Source organism: Sparus aurata, unplaced genomic scaffold, assembly GCF_900880675.1.
Source record: "Sparus aurata unplaced genomic scaffold, fSpaAur1.1, whole genome shotgun sequence".
Lineage (NCBI taxonomy): Eukaryota > Metazoa > Chordata > Actinopteri > Spariformes > Sparidae > Sparus > Sparus aurata.
The window spans coordinates 17,526-26,914 of NW_022045227.1; the positions used below are offsets into that span (position 1 = coordinate 17,526).

General features: G+C 40.9%; 1 long non-coding RNA gene across 1 annotated transcript; it reads right to left on the reverse strand.

Annotated features, from left to right (window-relative positions):
* Nucleotides 1–5,879: 5,879 nt before the first annotated feature.
* Nucleotides 5,880–6,338, reverse strand: LOC115578221 (uncharacterized). The gene is made up of 3 exons (XR_003983407.1): nucleotides 6,273–6,338; nucleotides 6,064–6,181; nucleotides 5,880–5,893 (listed from the first exon to the last, which is right to left on the reverse strand). It is a non-coding gene; the product is annotated as an uncharacterized LOC115578221 (long non-coding RNA).
* Between the last annotated feature and the right edge of the window lie 3,051 nt (nucleotides 6,339–9,389).

Below are 9,389 nucleotides of genomic sequence, written 5' to 3' on the forward strand. Positions count from 1 at the left end.
GGAGATGCCGGGGCTGCGACTTGCAAACCACTGCTAGACGAGCGCTACAGAGCACAAATCGTCCAAAAGTGCATGTTGTCGGTCTCATATCTTTGTCGTGAATCTCTGTACTCTCAAACAACTCGTGTGGAAGAGGCTGAGGCATTTGTTCACGCCGAGCGGCTCGAGAGCGGCGTGGACACCACTGTTAGCAGTTAGCTGTTAGCTTTTAGCTGCTCGCTGTAGCACTAAGAGCATAGCGTCCAGGTTAACTGTTGACACATGTTACCACCGAGAGTGAGATACATGTCTGGGCTTTCCTATGAACCATTGTCGCTACTGGTGTTTTTATCACAGGTTGATCTGGACGTCTCACGATTTGCCACAGCTGACTGACGTCAAGCTGAGCTCGGGCTGGATGTCAACGTACTCTGTTTGACCAGCAGGCTGTATGACAGTGTACAGTTTTCACACTGACTTAGCTTCAGCTTAATAACGATGTATGCGGCTCGGAACGATGGCTTTAAGTGACCATTTGAACGCAGTGCGGAATGAAAAATACCCGATGGTAACCGGTGTCACAAGGTAACCTGAACGCTGCGCTACAGCGAGCAGCTAACAGCTAACATAAGAGCTAAAAGGGGTCTCCACGCCGCTCTCATGCCGCTCGGCGTGAACAAATGCCTCAGCCTGTTCCACCCATGAGTTATTTGAGAGTACAGACATTCACGACAAAGATATGAGAACGACAACATGCACTTTGGACGATTTGTGCTCTGTAGCGCTCATCTAGAATACACATATACATGACTTGGAGCGATGAGCAGAAAGTTTTTCCTGCTTAGCGGACATGGCTGAGGACCCCTCTCTCTCCAGACGGGATTCTCAAACCACACCACCAGCACACCTGGGACCCTCGCAAGTTAAAATGAATGCCAGTCAAATTCATAACTAAACCAGAGCTACATGAACAAATGTCAACAACTGCAGCTAACAGTTAGCTGAGCGGGCTTGCTGGTAGCCAGCAACATTCCTGTACAGTGTACAGGAATCAGCGCTGCTAGTAAGGCAGAAGTAGTAGACCCTCATCGAGCACACTCCTGTAACCAATCATGCTAGATAGATAGATAGATAGATAACTTTATTTATCCCCAAGGGGAAATTAGGTCATCGTAGCAGCAGTACAATACAATCAGAAATACAAAAAACAATAAGAGCACAATATCGCAGTTTAAAACACTATATACAATATACAATATACATAAGATGCTTAGCAGTTCCAGATAAATATTAAATAATATTAAATATTAAATACTGAGCAAAATGGAACTAAGTGGATTTGAAGGTGCAAGATAAAGAGAGAAAGGTGCATTTTTAATTACAGTGGTAAGATTTAAGTAATAAGTCACTTAAATTATGTGAGTATATTGCCTGAGCGTTGCTGTTAAGTGTTGTAAAGTCTGATGGCACCAGGTAGGAATGATTTCCTGTGCCGTTCTTTAAGTCTTGACTCATTTAAGGTTGAATGAGTCTGCTGCTGAAGCTGCTCTTAAGCTTGTCTAGGGTTTCGTGGAGGGGGTGAGAGACATTGTCCATGATCACCAGCAGTTTTGCCAGCATCCTGTGCTCCACCACCTCCTCCAGGGTGACAAGCTTAGAGCCAACAACAGACCCTGCCTTTTTTATGAGTTTGTTTAGTCTGTTTGCGTCGTTTGCTTTGATGCCCGCACCCCAGGACACCACAGCGAAGAAAATGGTGCTCGCGACAACAGACTGATAAAACATCTGGAGCATCCGGTTGCAGACGTTAAAGGACCTGAGCCTCCTCAGGAAGTAAAGCCGGCTCAGGCCCTTCTTGTAGACTGCCTCCGTGTTTGCGGTCCACTCCAGTTTATCGTCCAGCACCACACCCAGGTACTTGTAAGAGTCCACAATGTTGATGTCTGTCCCACCGATGCAGACTGGAGAGGGCGGGGGCTTGTTCCTCCTGAAGTCCACCACCATCTCTTTCGTCTTCGCCACGTTCAGCTCTTGACTGAGGTTAGGACCTCCTACCTCCTCATTTACATATGGACACAGAAATACAGAAATAAACAAATGTAGGTGAACAGAAATACAGAAATAAATAAATGTAGGTGAACAGAAATGTAGAAATAAATAAAAAGCATTTATTCTTTTATTTATACTTTTATTTATTTATTTATACATTTATTTCAGCATTTATTTATTTATTCATTTATCTATGCATTTATCTATTTATGCACTTATTTATTTATACATTTATTTATTTATTTCAGCATTTATTTATGTATTTATTTATGCATTTATTTATTTATTTATTTATTTATACTTATGTCAGGTTTGGTCCTCCATAGAAGCAGGCATCCTGTGAATGTCTAAGTGTGGTTGTGTTGTGAAAGTGCGTGCGAAGATGTAACTCAGGTATCAAGATGGCAAAGAGCGCCGCCTTACCACCATGGAAGTGTTTGCATATCTTATATTCATGGGCAAAGAGATGAGAACATCACTGTGAAATGCAAATGCTAACATGATAACACGTTTTCTGTTGATTAATGAGTCTGTTAACATGACAAACCTGGATTAGCTACCACAGCAGACCATTGGACCACAGGAGGGATGGCAGCTGAAATGTCTTTAAACTTGTACTGAGATATTCCTTAAAAAAATCAGCCATATGCAGCTACAATAGTGAGTTGTTGTCTTTGTCAATTCTGCTCTTGTTTAAAGAGTAAGGACATTTTGAGCTGAAGCGTACATTTAAAAATAATGAATCAGTTACTGTAAGAATTTTCACAGAATTAAGTTTTTCCTTTTATTGCCACAAAAAAATACATTCACACCATTTCTGTTTCTCTCCTGACAGGCAGCAGACGGCCTCCTGTGAATGTCTAAGTATGGTTGTGTTGTGTCAGTGCGTGAGAAGATGTAACTCAGGTATCAAGATGGCAGAGAGCGCCGCCTTATCACCATGAAGTGTTTGCATATCTTATATTCATGGGCAAAGAGACGAGAACATCACTGTGAAATGCAAACTGTGCCCAGGTGATGAACAAAGAGGCTGCACAGCTGCTGCCTGCTGTGTGAACTTGTATATGCGACCCTCTACTCACTTGATTTCATGTTTGGTAATCAAACATAAAAGAGTTGAAGGAGATATTGCGTGTGTCACTGCTGTTATCAGCCTGCAGAGTTACAGATTACAGGTGGCAGAATGTGTTATTTAATGTTGGTCGGGTCAGAACATTGAAAGGTGGATGTTCATCTTCTGGACAACATCAGCAGCAACATGTGCAAAGAGTCACAACAGGGGGCTTATTTTAAGCGAGTCTGACAAGTTGCTTTTCTCAGTAGTTTTTCTTTTGTGATGTAACTAGAAAAATATCCTGTTTGATTCATGTTATCCATATTTTATTGTTTCATATATACAGTTATTTATAAACACATGAACGGCCATCTGTTGAATCTGCGTCAGGGTGAATGGTTCTAATGAGTCATTATAAAATAAGAAGTCAAAATAATGAGATGAAAAAGTGATAAACATGATAAAAAGTTGAAGTTGTTGAAGTAGGAAGTCCATATTTCATGAATCTGTAAATTGAATGGTGTAAATCAGTGGTCCCCAACCTTTTTTGCACCCATGGACCGTTTTCATGTACGACAAGTTATGACGGGGGGCGGGGGGTAAAATTACAGCAGTTGTCCACTCACCGTCCCAGCAGCTGCAGTTCAGCCACTTTAACAGCCAACTTCAATACAGTTGTCCATCTCCCACTTCTTCCGTCTCATCTTTGGGCCTTTTCCTTTTTTCTTTGCAAAGTAGCTCTCCGAAGACGTTTGTTTTCCACTAATCTCAGCTAGCTTGATTTTTTAGGGTATTCCGGTCCGTGACTGAAACAGGTACGTGTCAAGCACGCCAAGAGGAACAGACAGATGTTGTTAAAAGAGAATCAATTTTTCAGAATAAAACAACTTTCCGAGTATGATCAATTTTGTGCAGGTCATGAATCAGGTGATTTACTGTATGAAATTATGTCAACACATACAAGAATAAGGAGACAAGGCCCTGAGGCCAGACTCATCTGGGCTGCTGCTCATATAGGATTTATAGGTAATGAAAGAGTGGACTAATTAGCCAAACAAGGTGCGGAAAAAGGAAACATAGACATGGGATGTCGTCTGTCTGAGCTCTTACATGATTGGCAGGGAGCGGGCAGGGCCTTTAACTGTGTAGTTAAATGACTGAAGACACGTGGGTGAGGACGGGCGACATCTGAATGGTCTGTTATTAAACACTCAGTTGAAGCGCTTCACGTCATAATCATAATCATAATCATGATCATAATCAGCAGCAACCTGTGTGTTAGTTTGTCACCTCACAGTGATTAAACACAGGTCAGGTTGTGTTTTTAAATCTGGAACATCAGGACTGAATTTATTCAGCTGGTATCAGCTCAGAAAACATTGTGTTAACAGAACTAAACTTCATGGTGCAGATAAACAGATGTGGTTTGTGTTTCTGGTCATTGTGATTTCCTCAGTCAGCTGAAACGACTGACAGAAGTTAAATCATCAGTTTTATTGAACTTTATTTCTAATGATGGAGCTCATTTAAAATATCAATGAATGTGCAACTCAGAGATGTTAAATGACTGCTTCAGAGTGCAGCTCTGCAAGGAATTAAACAGGTTAATAATCAGCAGGCAATAAGAAAAACAGCTACTGAAGTTTTGATTTAATCTGCAGACTGTTATTTTTGAATGGTATGAACTTTGTTTGTACATAAAACAAACATTTTTAGCAAATATTTTTTTGTCATTTCTGTTTATTCTCACTGTAAATTGAATCATTCAGTTTTTTTGTTACTGTTGGTTGGACAAAAAAAGATATTTGAAGACGTCACTTTGGACATTTTTCACTAATTTCTTTCTTTAATTTTTTCATCAAACTTAGATTTCACATAATTTTTTTCTGTAACTGGTAGAAATAATCTTCCATGTCATGATGGTTTCTATGATTCGTTAACAGCGTCAGTTGCAGCTTCTCTTCTGCTCTCCTGCAGCAGACAGTAAATGTCTGTGCTGACGGCGCCCTCAGCAGGTGAACACAGGTCACTGCAGCTCTGCACACAGTCTATAATTGGCTCAAGCTGAGGGCTGCTGGGTAATCCAGAGCGTCTCACTGAGGTGGAGGTTCCCCTCCATCACAGTCCAGGTGATCCGACGGCAGCGTTCACCTGCAGCCGTCTGTGATCTGTCTGCGCCGCCGTCCTCCTCTCACATGTCGGCCGTGTCTGGAGCTCACCTGTGTCGTCCAGGTAACACCTGACAGAGAGTGTGTTAGTGTTCCACCTGCTGCCTCTCACCTTCCTCACCTGTGTGTCTCTGCAGCCAAATACTGAGACGGTTAAATAGCCCCAAACCAACACTGAGTGATCTTTACATTCAGACTGTTTTCATGTTCAGAATCCATTCCACCGGTTTCACACAAACATCATTTATTCATAAGTGTTTTTGGACACTTGGAGATGAATTCATCTCAAATGAGCCTGTTAACCCCTGCTCTGCTATATTCAGAGATGAAGCTGCAGCCAAAGAACAGGCTGTAATTATTGTTGATTGATTGATTGATTGATTGATTTGTGTGTGTGTTTGTGCGTGTCAGGTTGTCTCTGTGTCTGATGAGGCAGCAGGGATTGTGTTGTAATCAGACTGACGGTCGTCTGCTGCTGTTTGTGGACGTCTGAATGATCCATTTGTTTGTCTGATCGATATATCAGGATGAATTCATCACTGTTTTGTCCTGTAATGTTGCTTTGTGGCACATTTCTCTTTATTTAGTTGAGTGAAGGACCTGTGTAGTCATCAGACTGTCAGACCAATGAGTCGCCTATAATCTACAGAAACACAGACGGTCAGACACATACAGCAGGAAGCAAGCGGAGACAGACGGAGAGCAGAAGATAAACACCAGATTATAAACTCAATCTTTGTCTTCCATCAATACATACATTCATGTTTTTATTCACTAATGAAACAGTTATTTGGAAGACACAGTGTTGAGTACCTGGAACTTCCCGCTGCTCATGGACAGAGAGAGGAACTGATGGAAGAGACGCTTCTGCTCCGTGCTGCTGATGTCGGTCACGTGACCAGCGAGGACGCTGTCCAGAGCTCCACAGTACCTGATGGAGGACAAACACACAGCTAACGCTAACACCAGCAGTGTGATGGTCACTCCGTGGCGTCTCCATCACCTGCAGCAGTCAGACTCACCTGGACTCCAACAGTCGGACCAGAGGCAGCAGACGCTGGTTGAAGGTGGCCATGTTCTCAGCTGAGAGTTCACTCTGACTTAGATATGCGAATATCTCAGTACAAGTTCAGAGACATTTTAGCTGCCATCCGTACTGCAGGATGATGGCTTGCTGTGTTAGCTAATTCATGTTTGTCATGTTTAATGGCTCATTGGTCATCAGAAAACCCTGATTACACTTCTATTTATTAATATATACAGTTATTTATATACAAATATACAAACACATGAACTGCATCTTTTGAATCTGCATCAGGGTGAATGGTTCTAACGAGTCATTTTAAAATAAGAAGTCAAAATTATGAGATAAAAAAGTGATAAACATGATAAAAAGTTGAAATTGTTGATGTAGAAAGTCCATATTTTATTAAATCGCTCTACAGCGGGGTTCTTCATTGTTAAGCAAATTGTCATAACACAATCAGTGTGGTTGGCTATGGTGTTGGTTTGGCAGACACTCTGTAGTGTAGCTTGGGAGGAGAACACTAGCCTAACCAAACTGTGTGCTGGCCTAAACTATAGGGGGTACCTTCCTGTGGAGGAGGGGTGGCTATCGCACAATCTATTGGCCCTTGGCATACAGATTGGGGTCAATAAAGATAAGCACGGTCTACAAGCATAACTTTGTTTACCAAACCTGAAACATGCACTAACTGGAATGCAGGATATCAACAATCTGAGCATTGTCTCTTTAAATTGATCGGGATGAAACATTTGGTAGAAACAGCTTAAGAACAAAACTTGTGTTTCACAGAGCTGGCAGCATGCTGTGGCTCTATCTCAGGCTCTACTTCAGGCTCTACTTCTTACTCAGGCTGACATGCAAGGCAGCAACAGCCAGAAATACATTTCTGTGTACGCTGTGATTAACACGACTTCAATTGTCTTCAAATTATGACAGCTTCACTACAATGCATTGAATTCGGGATATTCAAATGCTGAACTGAATTTTCACAGTTTCTTCTGAGCACTTTCAACTTGAATAGATAGCAGTAATAGCAAATGGCTCAAAGTGGCAGTTAGTGACGTAAAAAATGTTGGTTAATCAAATGGGTTATAAATTTGATTGATAAATCAATTCTCATCACACTGCAATTGTTTGTAAGTACAAATCAACGTCTACTCCTGTTGTAGACTAGTGGGGTTAAATGTCAAGACTTTTGGCTAGAAGGTTCAAGATGTGAATCTCACATTTTAGCACTCTCCAAATATTGCTTAAATTAACATTGCACATTTATAAATGATTGCCAAGCGAACATTTCCTCACACGGGGCACCATTGTGTGGATTCCTCACACGGGGCACCGTGTGTTGTCCATAATAATTAACGATTACCAGGGATGATTATTTATCATGATAATTGATATGACATTATCACTTTTTGTTGGCTTATTTTATAGAGGAGGCTGACACAGGTGCAGGATCAAATGGGCCGGCCATCACTGAAGCCTATTCAAGAAGTGGAAACATGCTGGAACAGCACTTACCATATGCTCCAACAGGTGTATGACCTAAGGGAACCCTTAGAAGCAGTTTTGGAAGGTCCATCTACTGACATTCCCCCACTCACAACAGAGCAATATGACATAATAGCAGAATCTCTAATAGTGCTGTCCCAGTTTAATGATGCCACAGTCGAGCTGTCAGAGGAGAAGAGAGTGTCGGGATCCCGCCTGAATCCCCTGTTATCAATGCTACACCACTCTGGCTGAGAGTCTGAGGCAATTAAAGGAGAAACATCATGTCATTGACAACGCTGCTCGATCTGTGGTTTAAAAAGATGGGCTTCTTTAGCCCCAATAAAGCTGCAGATGCAGAGAAGAGGCTCACTTTTGAATGTGCAGCTGTTATCTGAACAGCGTGTCTTCCTCGTCTTCCTTCCTCCTTCCGCACACATTAGAAGCTTCTCAGCCTGTGACTCAAGGTGACAGTTACATTCTAATTGTGTTATCATGGGCCTATTTAGTCACTTACAGCCTGTTTCTCTATCCTAGGTAGCAAACTGTGGCATCGGTTGGACGCCACAGTCATGCAGACAAGGACCTCAAATGCCACTGTGGAGGAAACAGTGGAGGTCCAAACGTGCCGGGGTGAACCGAACATTGACAGACTGGAGAACCCCCTTGAATATTGGAAACGACAGAAAAAAGTATATCCGAACTTGTAAGAACTTGCTGTTGCGTTTCTCTGTACTCCAGCTTCATCTGTGCATTGTGAAAGGGTATTTTCGAAAGCAGGCAAAATCCTATCAAAGGAAACAAACTGCCTGAGGCCCAGCACAGTGGAGAAGTTGGTGTTTTTCAATAAAAATGAATAAAATATCCCTATTGTATGTGTTACGTTTTGTCCCTAGTAACACAAGCACATTCACATCACAACCTTCTCCCCAATTTGTTCCAACTTTCCCCTCCGTCAATGCCATAATTCTATCAGAAAAGCAGACACTATATTTATTATATTATTTGTTTATTGGTATCATCATTTAAGCACAATTCAGTTCAAAGCTTCACACACCAAAGCCATGGTGTCATTATAATCACTCTGCCTGTTTTACATTTATTGTCCACTTGATGGCACAGTAGAGCAAATGAAGCTCCATGAAGCTTCGGCCCATGAGTGAACCAAGTGGATGGGAAGCTTTAATGTTTCATGAAGCTTTGTCTCGCCATCACTACCCAACACACAGAAACAATATCACAATAATAATACATGTATAAAGAGAATCCAAAACATGAGTGGAACTTGTTCTCTATGACTCTGAAAAAAGGTCAATTAAACGAATTAACAACTAAACTAAGAAATAAATCCCCAAAAACATATTTTATATATATATGTATGTATATATATATATATATGTATATATATATATATATATATATATATATATATATATATATTATACATGTATTATGACAACAGTGATGCTTAAACACTCAGATTTTATATATCTATGTGTGTATATATATATATATATATATATATATATATATATTATATATATATGTACACACACATATATATATAAAATCTGAGTGTTTAAGCATCACTGTTGTCATAATACATGTATAATATATATAT